Source organism: Phascolarctos cinereus, unplaced genomic scaffold (assembly GCF_003287225.1).
Source record: "Phascolarctos cinereus isolate Bilbo 61053 unplaced genomic scaffold, phaCin_HiC Scaffold_5;HRSCAF=322, whole genome shotgun sequence".
NCBI lineage: Eukaryota > Metazoa > Chordata > Mammalia > Diprotodontia > Phascolarctidae > Phascolarctos > Phascolarctos cinereus.
Genome location: NW_027555958.1, coordinates 131,074,860 through 131,091,943, shown reverse-complemented (window position 1 = coordinate 131,091,943; position 17,084 = coordinate 131,074,860).

The following is a 17,084-nucleotide window of genomic DNA, read 5'->3' as shown; positions in this document are numbered from 1 at the left end:
CCTTTCCTATACTTTTCTCAAAAAGACTGGCTTAAAATATTTCCTGCATAACTCTTTAAGTGGTATTTCTCTACTCAAAGAAGAAATTTTTTGGAAAATATTTATGAAGTAATTGTAAAATCTTGGGCTGTTTTGGAAACTGTTCTTTGTGAAAGATGATTCTACTTCCACCCCATATTTGAATAAAGAGACAATTATTTCACTTGTATGTTCTGATTGCAATGTACTTTTACAAAAGGGAAGTTTTGTTGGCCAACCAATCAGAAAGGAGAATGGATGGGCAAATGACTATCACTGTGGTATATTAAGATATCATTGTAAGTGAGACAAGCAAGCATAAATGTAGCCTTTACTTCAAAGCACGGGAGACAAAAAACAGATCCTTTCAATGTATCTTTCAACGTGGCTCTATAATTTTCTAAATTCAACTTTTCCCAAGTTAGGTCTCTAATACCAATCTCTCCTTTTGCATTCTATCAAATAAAAGTCTTTCAAAATCTAGGGGAAAAAAAACAACTCACTTGACTTTTTCCAAACTACTATTTTTAATCTTCAATCTTCAATTTTTTTTATTTATGATATTTTTCTGTCCATAAAAGTTCTCCCATCTCCATCCACAACTCACTGTTATATCATCTCTCTAGTCTTGCTTAGAGGAGGTAATAATTTTCTTTGAGACCAAATATCTTCTTGACTTCCCTTCCTTTACTCTTTTCTTCACTATGGCTCTGTCAACACAATTTCAAAACTACTCCATTCAGTCAATTTAGTGGAAAAAAAATAAAGTCAAACTAGTTGTTTGGTTTAATGTAGACAAAACAACTAGTTGACTGGCTAAAGATTTCACTTTTCAACTGTTTGTTTTGGCACTGCATAGACACAGCCTTTGACTCTTTCTCTCTTTTTTGAGCCTACTTTAACATTTTTTTACTCATCATTGGCAGTTCTTCTACCTCCTTTCTTCCACTCTGGAAGACTTCTTCAGAAACCTAATTTTTTGTTGTCTATTTGATGCATATCCTGAATAGATAGTAGAAACCAAAGTGTTTTATCTTGTTATTCAGTAACTAAACTCAGATATCACTTATTTATTCATTTTAATTGAAGTTTGATCTGGAGCACAATTCACAGTTATGCATTTTGTGACTATTTTTTCTAACTGAACCAATTTTCATTTTTTTGGACATTTTAGAAAGCACACAGTCTGAATGTAGTTTGAAGTAAAAGTACAGCCAGCTATCAAATATTCAGGGACTGATAATCTATTTTTCCATTATCTGATCCTTCAGTTCTCCTTTTTCTTACTGCTGCTTTTATTTTAGGCAAATTTACCACTTAATTAGCACATTTTTAAGGGTGAGAAGGAAAAACAAAAGCAAAGGCAGTTTAATACTCTATAGCACTGCTGGTAGGGCAACACAAGGTAAAGTTACTTTGGAGATGTCTATGATTTACCTTGTCCATTCCTTGATGTATGTCCTTCAAGTAGAAGGTAAATTACTTGAGGACATGGACTATTTGTCTTTTCCCAGAGCTTTGCATATAGTAGATGCTTGATGAATGCCTGTTGAATGTAATTGAACCTGAAATATATGTTCAGTTCCTGAAGTATTAAAATACTCAGATCTGTCCAAACTATTATTCCTACTCCCTACATTTTTAGTCTCTTCCAATCTATTGGCTTCTTCTCTGCTGTACATTGCTGCTAACTACCCTGTCCTTTAAAGGATCATTGCTTGGAATTACCTTCCCAACCAACTACCACTCAATATCTCTTTTCCGTTTCTTGGTTGAACTTGGAAAAAATTGTTTGTAATCATTGGCACCCATTCATTTCTTCTAATTGTCTTCAAAACCCTCTATGATCTGGTTTCAATCTCATCATGCAGCTTAAAATACTTTCTCCAAAGTTACAAACACTCTGTTAATAGTCAAATCTCCTGGTCTTTCTCAACTGTCATTCTTCTTGAAGTCTTTGAAGTATTTAAAACTGTTGCTTACCTGCTCCTAGAGTCCTGTGGCCTCAAGGCCACATGTAGCTGCCTAGGTCCTCAAGGTCCTCACTTCTGTGTGAATGCAAACTTCACAGAACAAATTCTGTTATTAAAGAGATTTGTTCTGTGAAGTTTGGATTCAGTCAAAGGGCCACACTTGAGGACTAGAGGGCCACATGTAGACTTGAAGCTTTAGGTTTCCCACCACTGTACTAGACACTCTCTTTTTTTCTAGGTTTTTATGACACTGCAATTTTTTTTTTCAGTCCTCCTACCTGTCTGATTATTCCTACTTTGTTTCATCTATGTTATACACTCTAACTATGGATTTTCTTCATGCCTCAATTATAGATCTTTTCCTCTTTTCCCTCTGCACTATCACTCTTGACAATTTCATCAGATATTATTGGTTCAACTATCATGTTTATGCAGATAATTTCTGGATCTCTATATTCAAAGAGCTCCATTTCCCTCCCCCTGAATTACAGTTCTATAATACCAACTTTCTATTGGACATCTTGAACTGAAAGTTTCAATGGAGAAATCATAAGTCCATAAATTATGATTTTAATAGCATAAAATATATTTTCAAATTACCTAAGTGATAGATTTGCAAAGATATATGACACCTTTTTTCCCCATCATTCAGGTCTTCATCATCATTTTTATAGTTAATTCTATTCTCGTCAAAAGCACAATTTATGGTCTCTCAATTTGTTTTCTCCATGGAATCATATCAATTCCTCTAAATAATATATATGAATATGAGAAGGGGAAGTACTCTTCCCTTTCTCAGCTGGATAAGAGAAGTATTATATTGTTATATTTCTGCTAGAGAAGGGGTAGCATTTTATTTCTTTTAATTCTTTTATAGATAACTAATGCCTGAATGAATCCAACTAGAACTAGTTTTAAGAAAATGGTTATAATTGTAGTTCCAAACTGATTCAAATCACTAGGCACACAACTTGGTCTTCAGTTACCCATTAAGGTCTTGAAAGTTATAGACACTGTTTATTACCTTAGGGATGAAATGATTGAAAATTACAGTGTTCGTTTGAACAAAATCTCAGAAATTGCTGAGGTCATTGAGCATCTAATTTGCTTTTAGTGTAGAAGATAAATTAGTGCCTCAGAGGATAGGCTACAAGTATACATAGTATACATTTAGCAATGTTTTTTTAATTCAATTTGGTTGTTGAAGACAACCATAAAATAGATGTCATAAATCATGGTTCATGACTGATGACTGTACAGAGAGAACATGGTTTAGCAGAAGAAGGAATGGATTGGTATTAGAAGACCTAAATTGTAGTTCTTTCTTCAACTTATTAGCTGTGCGATTTGGACAGATTTCTTAATGCTCTTAAGCTTCAAGTTCCTTATTTATAAAATTAACAGAGGGAGCCAAGATGGCTGAGCAAAAGCAGTGACCTGCTTGAGCTGTCCCCAAACCCCTCCAAATACCTGTAAAAAAATGGATCTAAACAAATTCTAGAGCAGCAGAACCCACAAAAAGACAGAATGAAACAAATTTCCAGCCCAAGAAAACCTGGACAGATGATTGGAAAGATCTGTTGTGCCAGGCTGGGAGAGGAGCTCAGTTCAGCATGAGCCACACAGGCAAAGACCAGGCTTCAGTGAACCTGAAGCAGTCCTCAGGGCATTGAATCAAGGGGAGCTGTGGCAGTTTCCAGACTTCTCAACCCACAAACACCAAAGAAAACTTAGAAGTTCAGTAGGAAAGGTCTGTTGGACTAGGGTGAGAGAGGAGCTCAGTCTTAGCCCCAGTCCTGGCCCCTGTGCCAGCGCAGCCCCAGGTTGGTGGCTGCTTCCAGAGCTCTCAGTCCACAAATGGTGGGGGGATTGAGGAGCTGATTAGAGGGGGATTGCAGGGATCTCTTTGCTGGTGCTGAGGCAGAATTCTCTTGCTTTGCCTATGCATAGATCTGGGTCACAGTTCTGAGTGGTGGGCCTGGGGTGAGGAGGAGCACTGGTGTGGTGGAGCTCATGATGGAGAGGGAATCCTCCTCACAGTTCCAAGGCAGAAAAGAGTTCTTGTGGTCACTCATAGAACAGAGCCCAGGCTAGGAAAGAAGTAAAAACCTTGCCCTTGATCATACCAACTTGGAAGAATTAAAAATTTACAGGTCCCTAGAAGTATCTCTGAAAACAGTTGCACAAAACCCCTGAAGCTTGGGACAGTACATTTTCCACAAGTTTAAAACTCAAGTAATTGGCTGAGATCATGAGCAAACTGTGCAAAAAATGTCAGACCAAAAATCTTTCTTTGGTGACAAAGAAGATCAAAACCTACAACCAGAAAAAAGACAACAACATCAAAGTTCCTACATCTAAAACCTCCAAGAAAAATATGAATGAGTCCCAGGCCATGGAAGACCTCAAAAAGGATTTTGATAAGCAAGTAAGAGAAGTAGAGGAAAAGCTGGGAAGAGAAATGAGACTGATGCAAGAAAATCATGAAAAACTAGTTAACAGCTTGCTAAAGGAGACCCCCAAAATGACTGAAGAAAATAACACCTTAAAAAATAGCTTAACCCAAATGGCCAAAGAGGTCCAAAAAGCCAATGAGAAGAAGAATGCCTTAAAAAGCAGAATTGGACAAATGTAAAGGAAGTCCAAAAGCTCACTGAAGAAAGTAAATCCTTAAAATTAGAATGGAGCAAATGGAAGCTAATGACTTTACGAGAAATCAAGAAATTGTGAAACAAAACCAAAAGAATGAAAAAAAATAGAAGATGATGTGAAATATCTTATTGGAAAAACAATTGACCTGGAAAAATAGATCCAGGAGAGACAATTTAAAAATTATTGGACTATCTGAAAGTCATGATATAAAAAAGAGCCTAGACATCACCTTTCAAGAAATTATCAAGGAAAACTGCTCTGATATTCTAGAATCAGAGGGTAAAATAGAAATGGAAAGAATCTACTGATCACTTCCTGAAAGAGATCTCCAAATGAAAATCCCTAGGAATAATATAGCCAAATTCTAAAGGAGACAATATTGCAAGCAGCCAGAAAGAAAAATTCAAGTATTGTGGAAACATAATCAGGGTAACACAAGATTTAGTGGCTTCTACATTTAGGGACTAGAGGGCTTGGAATATGATATTCTAGAGGTCAAAGGAGATAGGATTGCAACCAAGAATCACCTACCCAGCAAAACTGAGTACAATTTTCAGGGGGAAAAGTGGACATTTGGTGAAATGGAGGACTTTCAAGCATTCTTGATGAAAAGACCAGAGCTGAATAGAAAATTTAACTTTCAAATATAAGATTCAAGAGAAGTATGAAAAGGTAAACAAGAAAGAGAAATCATAAGGGACTTATTAAAGTTGAACTGTTTACATTCCTACATGGGAAGATAATATTTGTAACTCATGAGACCTTTCTCAGTATTAGGGTAGTGGAGGGGAAAATTATGTATGTTACAGATAGAGAGATAGGTAGATAGAGGGCACAGGGTGGGTTGAAAATGAAGGAGTGGTACCTATAATATAAAATGAAGGGGTGAGAGAGGATTATAATGGGAGAAGGAGAAAGGGAGAGGTAAAATGGGGTAAATCATCTCACATAAAACAGACAAGAAAAAGCTTTATAGTGGAGGGAAAGTGGAGGAAGGTGAGATGGAATGAGTGAATCTTATTCTCATCAGATTTGACTTAAGGAGGGAATAACCTACACACTCAATTGGGTATGGAAATCTATCTTACCCTACAGGAAAATGGGGGGAGAATGGGATAAGAAAGGGGGTGATAGACAGGACAGCAGATTGGGGGAGGGGCTAATCAGAAGCAAACACCTCTGAGAAGAAACAGGGTCAAAAAAGAGAATAGAATAAATGGGGGGGGTAGGATGAAGGGAAATATAGTTAGTTTTTCACAACATGACTACAATGGAAGTGTGTTATGTGACTACACATGCATAACCTATATTGAGTTGCTTGACTTCTCAGTGAAGGTGGGTGGAGAGGGAGAAGGAGAGAGAATTTGGAACCCAAAGTTTTAAAAACAAATGCTAAAAATTGTTTTTACATGCCACTGGGAGATAAGATATACAGGCAGTATATCTTATAGAAATCTATCTTGCCCTACAGGAAAATATAAGGGGAAGGGGATAAAAGAAGGGGAGGGGTGATAGAAGGGTGGGAAGATTAGGGGAAGGGATATTCAGAATGCATGTTGTCTTGGGGTTGGGGAAAGGGTGAGAAGGGGAGAAAATTTGAAGCACAAAATCTAGTGGAAGTGAATGTTGAAAATAAATAAATTAATAAAAATAAAAAATAAAGAAATATGAAAAAAGAAAAAAACAGCAAAAATATAAAATTAATAGATCAAATTAGATGAATTTGAAAGTCTCATAGCTTTATGATTCTGTAATTTGGGGGATTTTCATAGAAGATAAAAAATTCATTTCAGTCTGGAGGTATGTGAAGGTAGTTGGAGAACCACTGAAGGATTTTGTTGAAGGTTGGATATCAACTGGATTTTGTAGGATAGATCGAGTAGAGCCTGGATAAATAGGTAGAAAGACATGAACAAAATCATGGACGCATGAAAACACACAGGATATTTGAGGGATATTGGGTAAAGGTATAAAATTGAAATGGAGGCTTTGTATGGGTGAATAGAGGGGAGACAAGACTGGAAATGTCAGTGGAAGCCAAATTTGGACAGGGGGAGGGCAAGGAAGGAGGATGGACGCAATATATTTTTATCCATAAAAAGGAGTTAGGTGACCAATTAAAGTCTTTTGCAGCTCTATGACTATGTAAGAAAATACAAAGTAATCATTTTCCTTTTGAGAAATATCAGCCTTATCTATGCTGTTTAAGGGTGTTATATCTAGTGATGTCAGCTAATGCACAGATGAATTTTGTGATCTACATTCAAAGGAACTAGTCCTCTTTGTTTTGTGAGACACACATAAACAATTAGCTGAAATATTAATAGAATTCTAAAGTTGCTCAGCTAGTCTTCAATTGAACACAATGAAATACCAGCTAGTGAGAAAGTGATATTCATCATTTATGAATGTTCTCTCCCATTTTGTGCTATTATTTATTGTGTTTCATTTAGAGCAGCCAAACTATCCATGGATAGTTTTAAAAGTTCTCTCCAGAGAATACAGACAACTTCTTCCCTTTTTCCTTTTTCTTGTTTTTCCCCTAGAAGACAAGCAATGTAGTTTATTTTTACTCTTACCTGCATGGCTGTTTGCTTTCACCCTAGTCCTTACCTATGACTGTTCTTCTCTGTAAGGCAGAGGAGAACCTAGACATTGCTTTCTCTCCATCTCTCTACCTTTAATGAGTTGTTATAGATTGTGCTTCCTTTTTCTCTTTATATACATTTTTTACTGCGCATTTTAAAATTTCATCTGAGAATCCATTGAGCCAGTCATTAAACCTTCCCAAAATTCAGTTTCCATGTCTGTAAAAGGGGAATAATAACATTTGTGCCACCTAACTCATTAGGTTCTTATAAGGAAAGCCCTCTGTAGTCTTTATGTGTTTTATAAATGTGTCTTTATGTCCAATCTAGTAACAGTCTTTTTTTTTTTCAGAAGTAAACCTCATTAATTTATTTTCAGTAAACAATTAGGTCAGAATTTTGGGTGTAGAACTAGAATTAAAGTTTGGCTCTTCTGATAATGCTAGGCTCACACCAGGTATTTTTTGTGAGTCCAAAACCATATCAGTAGTGATATCAGGTTTTCAAACATCTATTTCTAGTTTTTTTTTCATGTAGTTTCTGCTTGAATGCTTTCTAAAAAATTTAATTAATTTATTTTGAAATATCAACAATCACTTCCATAAGCTTTTGAGTTTTAAATTTTTCTCCCCCTTCCTCTCCACCTCCCTTCCCAAGATGGCACACAATCTGATACAGGCTGTACATATATATTCCCATTAAATGTATTTTCACATCAGTGATGTTGTAGGTAAGAATTAGAACCAATAGGAGGAGCCACCAGAAGGTGGAAACAAAACACAATACAAGAAAAAAAATAGCAAATAATATGCTTCAATCTGCATTCAAACTCCATAGTTCTTTCTTCATATGTGGATAGCATTTTCCATCATCAGGCCTTTGGAGATGTCTTAAATCCTTGTATTGCTGAGAAGGGTTAAGTCTATCAATATGAGTCTTCTCACAACATGGCTGTTACTGTGTACAACATTCTCTTGGTTCTGCTCATTTCACTCAGCATCACACCCTATAAATCTTTCCAGGTTTTTCTGAAGTCAGCCTGTTCATCATTTCTTATAGCACAATAATATTCCCATATATTCATATATCACAGCTTGTTCAGCCATTCCCCAATTGATGGGTAACCTCTCAATTTCCAATTCTTTGCCACCACAAAAAGAGTTGCTATGAATATTTTGGTACATGTGGGTCCTTTTCCCATTTGTATGATCTCTTTGAGATATAGTCCTACCAGTGCTATTGCTGGGTCAAAGGGTGTGCACATTTTTATAGCCCTTTGGGCAAAGTTCCAAATTTTTCTCCAAAATGGTTGAATCATTTCACAACTCCACCAACAATGCATTAGTGTTCCAATTTTCCCACATCTTCTCCAACATTTTATCATTTTCCAACAATTTATCATTTTCCTGTTTTATCACGTTGGCCAATCTGATAGGTGTGATGTAGTACCTCAGAGTTGTTTTGATTTGCATTTCTCTAATCAGTAGTGATTTAGAGCATTTTTTTTCATATGACTATAAATGACTTTAATTTCTTCATCTGAGAACTGCCTATTCATATCCTTTGACCATTTATCAATTGTGGAATGACTTGTAGTCTTATAAATTTGACTTAGTTCTCTATGTATTTTAGAAATGAGGCCCTTATAAGAGAGACTGGTTGTAAAAATTCTTTCCCAATTTTCTACCTTTCTTCTAATCTTGGTTGCATTGGCTTTGTTTGTGCAAAAACTTTTCAATTTAATGTAATAAAAGTTATCCATTTTGCATTTCATAATGTTCTTTATCTCCTATTTGGTCATGAATTCTTCTGTTTTCCATAAATCTGATAGGTAAAGTATTCCTTACTCTCCCAGTTTGCTTACGGTATCAGCCTTTATATCTAAATCGTGAACCCATTTTGACTTTATTTTGGTATATGGTATGAGATTTTGATTAGTGACAGTCTTTACAGCAGATACATGGCCTCTGGTATTAGTATAGGTGTCAGAATAGCTCAGATGACGCAGGAGTGAAGAGAAAAAAAAGGCTCATGCTCAGGTTTTCTATATGGCTTGTTGGCAAGGCTCAGGATAAGAATTTCTTGAATACTGTTGAATCTTGGGGACAAAATCATCATAACAATCAGCCCCAGTATGCAAATATGTTTTTACTGGTCTGCCCCACAACTCTTTGCTTACTATTGCTTCATTAATGGGTCACATAGAAAAATCTGGGTAAAATTTGGAGAAATTTGCTATGTTTGAAGCAGTCCTATATCCTTCAGCTTGTTCATCAGGTAACACACATGCTATTATATAGCCTACCCCCCCCAAAAAAAAAACCCCAGCCATGTCTGGGTTGAGAATGGTACCAATTGCTGACTCCCTGACACCTTCCTTGGCTGTTCAGCCTTATAAAGTCTCTTTGCTTTTTGACTGATATTGGCTATCGGATAGGCCCTTTAGAGGAGTGGGGATCTGAAAAGAGCTGAGACTCATGCTTTTTCTAATGAGGAAAGGTCAGATATGGTGCAGCCCAAACCACTAACAATAAATAAACATGACTCCACTTAGGGATAAATTCTACTACCTTGTGCTAAACATTATGAAAATAGCTTTTCCATAAACATTGTGTCATGGTTGTTTTAGAGAAGGCAGCTTCCCTGCTGTGTACAGTTTGGGTTCCATGAAGTAAAGCCTCATTCCCCTCCTCCATCTCAAATAAATAAACAATGAAGTGTTATGTGAGGCTTTTGTGGCACAGTCCACCTGTCACTTGATCACAGAATTTTTTAAAATCAAATTAGGTTTCTTTTAATTTCTGAATGTTTTTACTTGTTGATTAAAGAAAGGTTCCAATGATTTTTTTAGAACAAGATATTAAGAAGGAAGAGAATAAAATTCATATCAACAATGAATATTCATTCATTGAACAACCATTATGTGTGGAGTGTGGAGGCGGCTGGTCAGCAAGGGCCCAGCCTTTAAAACATGCTCAGATTTGCCCTTTCTTGAGAGTTGTATAGGACAACAATAGATATTTCTTTCCTGATTCCAATTCAACATATGGAGACCATAATGATACAGGGTTAGTATGATAATGAAAAGTCTTCTAATCGGTGTCAGAGCTAGAATGACTGATGGTTCAGGAGAAGCTGAGTTAGAATTAAGTTTGTGTGAAAATTGTTATTTCTATGCTTTATGCTTTGCCTGATATTAAAGACTGGGAGGGTCATAGCATGCTAGTTAATCTCTTTTGTTAAATCTTTCAAGTGATCTTGTATAAATTTGATGAATACATGCAATCATCATGTTCAACACAGCCTTTAAGGTAACATGTTGCTTAACCAAGCTCAAAACTTTTTGAGTATTTCATTCATTGTTTATAGTTGACAAACAATAAGTACAATTATACAATGAAATATTGTATTCCTTACATCTTTTACTCAGCTGTGAGATGGTAAAGATTTCATCCACAGTGGACTATCACTTGCAAAAATTTGCTATTCCTTATATCAAGGATACTTTTGATAGGCATGTATATATTATCCTTATCAAAAATTAATATAGATAGGAAAGCTGACATATAGGTCAGTAATTGTTGTTTTTTTTTCTTGGTCACTCTTGTTTTTCTTCCCTGATAGCTTTTGAGAATTGCTTTGAGTTTCTGGGTGGGAGAAGAATGATTGACCTCCCTCCTACCCAATGGTCATGGGTCTGTGAAGCAATAGTCTATTTCTTTTCTGTTTATTCTTTCCTGATCTTCAGTGAATGAGTACTCTAACATAGGAGTTCACAGGAAACCAGTGAGTTCTGAAGCTCAAATGGAGCTTAAAGAAGTCTTATCTGAGACTGGAGTTGGCAACTGAATCTCCTGGAGCAATAGAGAATTTGAGTACTGATGGATGAGGAAAGCTATTTCCCTGAAAATGATCATGGCTTAAATTGTCATGATTCTTTGTTATGGAGAAGAATAATGGCTATGGACTCTAGAAGATGTTTAGCCATTAAACCCAGCAGAAAACTACACCAAAGGGGAATCTCATGGGGATTTGATAAAGTAAGAATAGGCTTTTCAGGACCAGGAGTTTGGAGGTAGCCATTAGCCACATGTGTTCTCTATATTTTTATCTCACTTCCATTGTTCTTTAAGTTATAGACTACTCTCTCCAGGGAGAGGGCCTAGAGCAAGTGTGTCCTAGATTGAGGAATAAAGTTTGCAGCTACTATTCCCACTCTACTTTCTCAATAAACAACCTTTTCTAGAAGCTAATAGGGTTTCTTTGGCTCGTTGATGTTGGGATGGGAACTGGGCAGCACCAAATAAAGATTTGGGAATGATAATATTTAAAGAAACACGCCATTAGCATTACCCCTAGAATACCTAAGTAGAAGTAGTAATTTCCCTCTGGGAATCTGACCCCTTCCAATGGACATTAAAGTTGGAACAATGAGCCCAGAGGGACTGCTACACTACTAATATGAAAAGTACTTTTCTAAGAATTCTACACATATAGATTGTGTGTGTGTGGGTTTGTGAGTGTGTGGTGTGTGTGTGTGTGTGTGTGAGAGAGAGAGAGAGAGAGAGAGAGAGAGAGAGAGAGGAGAGAAAGCATATAATTGTAATTGTTGGTCTTCCTGGCATGGATAAGGTATAACATAATTTCCTTCATATACCAGGTGAACCGGTTTCTCAAGTTTTATAGTTCTTTACCTTTCCATCTCAACCTACTTTTCTTTCTGATGTCACACCCACCAGTAGTGATACCATTTACACAATCTCCCATTTTTGAAACCTAGGATTGTGTTTTGATTCTTCCTTTCCCTTCACTTCTCAAGTTGAATCAGTTACTGAAGTCTCTCAATTCTCTCCCTGCTTCATTCCTCACCCCTATCTGTCTCCTGCTCTCTTACTTCCACACTAGAAAAGGAACTCATTTCTACCTTTGTGGACAATTTCAATAAACTTCCTGTCCATTTCCTGCCATCATTCAATTTAACTTTCTTACCACTGTCAAAATAATCTTCCTTTCTTCATTGATATAATCACTCCTTTCCTCAAAAATTGTCAATGGCTGTTGTCAATTACTATTATCTATCTACTGAATGAATTTCATACTCCTTTACTAGTATCTAAAACCTTCACAATCTGGTGCCACACTATCTTTCCAACCATTTCTTTTATTGCTCTCCTCCCTATACTCCATGATCTTTTTGCATTGGAGCTCTACCTGTGCACATTCCCTGTTATTTTGTACATCTACCTCTGCTTATGCTATTCTCTGGTCTTGGAGAGTGGTCCTTCTCCATCTTTGATTGTTAAATTTTATTTATTCTTTAATGCTCATCTCAAATATAAACCTCCATGGGAAGCTTTTTCAGAATCCATGGGAAAAAGTCAATAAAAACTTTCTCCTTCCGACCCAACACATCAAAATGTTGAAATGGATCTTTAGTCTCATCCAAAATGATATTCTTTCCAAAGATGTTGATTGCAACTTTCTCTTGATATTGAGATGATATCAATGGAACAAATAGTCCATTCAACTCACTCCCATCACATGACCAGCCCATCTTTTTTTTCAATCATACATTTATTTAATGGTATTTTTTAGTGTAGCTCTTCTTTGTAGCTCATTATTTATTATGCATAATAGCCTGCTTACAAGCATCATTGCCCTCTGGATGGTACCAAGTTTTAATTCCTCAGAGACTATATTGTTTCATGACTCACAGCCATACACATAGGTAGAGTATTGATATTAAACATATGAGCTTTCACTTCAGGGAGAAGTTGGTGGTCATTAAAGGAGCTCCATAGTTTCTCTTAGGTAGTCCAACATTTCATTGTCCTTGCTGTTCAATTTTGTATTTCACTCATTGTCTATTGTAGTACACATCTAACTTAATGTCCGAACAGTAGACATTTTTTATCCACTTGTTGTTCCTTGTGTGGATGGTTAGGCCAAATGTTTTTGAATAGTTAAGTATGAGATTACACAGGAGTCTTTGCAATGTTGCAGTTTGATATAATTGTCATAATGTCATCCACAAATAGGAGCACCTGAAGCATCCTAACATCTATAGGGAATGGTTCTTAACTTTAAGCTGAATCTTCTCCACTATAGTGGCAACTACCTTTGATAAGAATATGTTTCTGTGCTTTATGCCTTGAGAAGAAGATGCTTTTAATGATCAGGAAGGTCATAGAATAAGTTTATCAATGTTAAATCTTTCAAGAAATTTTATATATTTTTGATGAATGGATAGGGGCCACATTGTTGGATAGAGGCTTAAGGGCAGTATTTTGTGTGATCAAGCTCAAAGACTTTTGTTTTTTATTGTCAACAAACACTAAGAATTCTTTTTTTTCCTGAGGCAATTGGGTTAAGTGACTTGCCCAGGGTCATGCAGATAGAAATTTTGAAGTGTCTAAGGCCAGATTTGAACTCAGGTCCTCCTGACTTCAGAGCCAGAGCTCTATCCACTACACCACCTAGATGCCCCAACAATAAGAATTCTTGAGAAGGAATTCCCTCTTCAAGCCTGTAATGGATCACCCTTCCTCTACTTTCTCAGCTCAAAAATTTGCCTCATTTTACAGAAAAAAATTCAGGCCATTTGTCATGAGCTCCTAGTATAACTCTCCTCCTTCTCTCACAAACCACTCATATCCCTTTTGCTACTATTTCTTCTTTTGCCCTGTCTCACATGTTGAGTTGGCTTTACTCCTTACCAAGGCTAATCTGTCTTTCTGCATATGCAATCTGATTCTACCCTATCTCTTTCAACAGATTACCTCCTCTGTCATTCCCAGTCTATCACTTATTTTCAGTCTGCCCCTTTTTGCTGGCTCATTCTCTACTGCCAACAAATATACCCATGTCTCCCCTGTCGTGAAAAAAAAAAAAACCTCTCCTTTGATCAGCCCTAAGTATCTATCAACATATATTTTTCTGTCCATTTTACTGTCTGCATCTCTATCTCTTATTATCAACTCTTCCCCTTTCCATAAATATGAAAAGTGAGCTCTTCCTTGCTCCTCAAATTTGTTTTTGATGTCACCCTTAATGTCTAAACCATGTATCGATTTGAATCTTATCTTGTTATGCAGTGCAAAATGTTAGTCTACAGCAATTTCTGTCAGACTGCTTTCTAATTTTCCCTGCAGCTTTTGGTCAAATAATGAGTTCTTTCCTCAGTCACTGAAGTCTTTGGATTTTTGTTACTATTTACACACTTCTTTAATGTTGTGTACCTAATCTGTTTCATTGACTAGACTCTATACTTTTTTATGATATATATTTATTTTTACTTTTCAACATTTACTTTCACAAGATTTTGAGTTCCACATTTTCACCCCATCTCACTCCTCCCCCCACTCTAAGATGGCATGCATTCTGAATACCCCTTCCCCTGGTCTGCCCTCTCTTCTGTCTCTACCCCCACTTCTCTTATCCCCTTCCCCTTCTATTATCCTGTAGGGCAGGATAGACTTCTGTGCCTCATTTCCTGTATTTCTTATTTCCCAGTTGCATGTGAAAACATTTTTTAAACATGTGTTTTTAAAATTTGGGGTTCCAAATTTTCTCCCTTCCTCCCTCCCCACCCAGCCTCATTGAAAAGGCAAGCAACTCAGTATAGGTTATACATGTGCAGTTATGCAAAACACTTCCATAGTAGACTTGTTGTAAAAAACTAACTCTATTTCTCTTAATCCTATCCTGCCCCCCATTTATTCTATTCCTTCTTTTGACCCTGTCCCTCCTCAGAAGTATTTGCTTCTGATTACCTCCTTTCCCAATCTGCCCTCCTCTCTATCATCCCCCTGCTCTCTTGTCCCTTTCCCACCCTATTTTCCTGTAGGGTAAGACAGATTTCCATACCCAATTGAGTGTATATGTTATTCCCTCCTTAAGCCAAATCCTATGAGAATAAGATTCACTTATTCCCTCTCACCTTCCCCTGCTTCCCCTCCACTATAAGCGCTTTTTCTTTTCTGTTTTTTTTTTGTGAAATAATTTACCCCATTCTACCTTTCCCTTTCTTCTCCTAGTATAATATTCTCTCATCCTTTAATTTTATTCTCCAGATATGACCCATTAATCTTCAACTCACCCTGTGCTCTATATCTATCTACATATCTATCTATCTATACATATATACATATAATTTTTCCCCCTCCAACTACCCTAATACTGACAAAGGTCTCATGAGTTATAAATATCATCTTTCCATGCAGAAATGTAAACAGTTCAACCTTAATAAGTCTCTTATGATTTCTCTTTCCTGTGTACCTCTTCATGTTCCACTTCAGTCTTGTATTTGAAAATCAAATTTTCTATTCAGCTCTGGTCTTTTCATCAAGAATGCTTGAAAGTGCTTTATTTCACTGAATGATCATTTTTTCCCCTAAAGGATTATACTCAGTTTTGCTTGGTAGGTGATTTCTTGTTTGTAATCCTATCCTTTGCCCTCCTGAATATTATATTCCATGCCCTGCGGTCCTTTAATGTAGAAGCTGCTAAATCTTGTGTTATCCTGATTGTGTTTCCACAATACTTGAATTGTTTCTTTCAGGCTGCTTGTAATATTTTCTCCTTGACCTGGGAACTCCAGAATTTGGCTACGATATTCCTAGGAGTTTTCCTTTGGGGATCTCTTTCAGGAGGACATCTGTGGATTCTTTTGATTTCTATTTTGCCTTCTGGTTCTAAAATATCAGGGCAGTTTTCCTTGATAATTTCTTGAAAGATGATGTCTAGGCTCTTTTTTTTTGATCATGGCTTTCAGATAGTCCAATAATTTTTAAATTCTCTCTCCTGGATCTATTTTCCAGGTCAGTTGTTTTTCCAATGAGATATTTCACATTGTCTTCTATTTTTTCATTCTTTTGGATTTGTTTTACAGTGTCTTGATGTCTCATAAAGTCACTAGCCTCCAATTGCTCCATTCTAATTTTTAAGGAAGTATTTTCTTCAGTGATCTTTTGGACTTCCTTTTCCATTTGGCCAATTTTGCTTTTTAGGGCATTCTTCTCCTCATTGCCTTTTGGGTTAGGCTATTTTTTAAGATATTATTTTCTTCAGTATTTTTTTGGGTCTCCTTTAGCAAGCTGTTGACTTGTTTTTCATGATTTTCTTACATCACTCTCATTTCTCTTTCCCAGTTTTTCCTCTACTTCCCTTACTTGCTTCTCAAAATCCCTTTTGAGCTCTTCCAAGGCCTGGGACAGATTCATATTTTTCTTGGAGGCTTTGGATGTAGGAGTTCTGACTTTGTTGTCTTCTTCTGGTTGTATTTTTTGATCTTTTTTGTCACCAAAGTAAGATAATACAGTATGACTCTTTTTGCGCTGCTTGCTCGTGATCCCAGCCAATTACTTGAGTTTTAATCTCTTTGTTAAGGTAAGAGTCTGCTTCCAATGTGGAGAGTGTACTGTCCCAAGCTTCAGGGGTTTGTGTAGCTGTTTTCAGAGATACCTGTAGGGACCTGTAACTTTTCAGTTCTTGCAAGGTGGTATGATAAGGGGTGAGGTGTTTACTCCTTTCCTGGCCTGTGCTCTGGTCTATTCATGACCACAAGCACTCCTTTCTGTGCTGGAACTGTGAGGAAGGTTTCTTCTCCACAGCCACTACAAGCTCCACCACATCAGCACTCCTCCTTGCCCCAGGACCAACATCCAGAACTGTGACCCAGATCCAAGCACAGGCAAAACAAGACATTCCTGTATCAGCACTGGTAAAGAGATCCCTGCAATCCCCCTCCAATCAGCCACTGGATTCCCCCTCAGTATGTGGGCCAGAAGCTCAGGACGTAGCCACCACCCTGAGACCCGAGCTCTGTGCTCTGTGCTCTGTGGTCTGGAGCTGG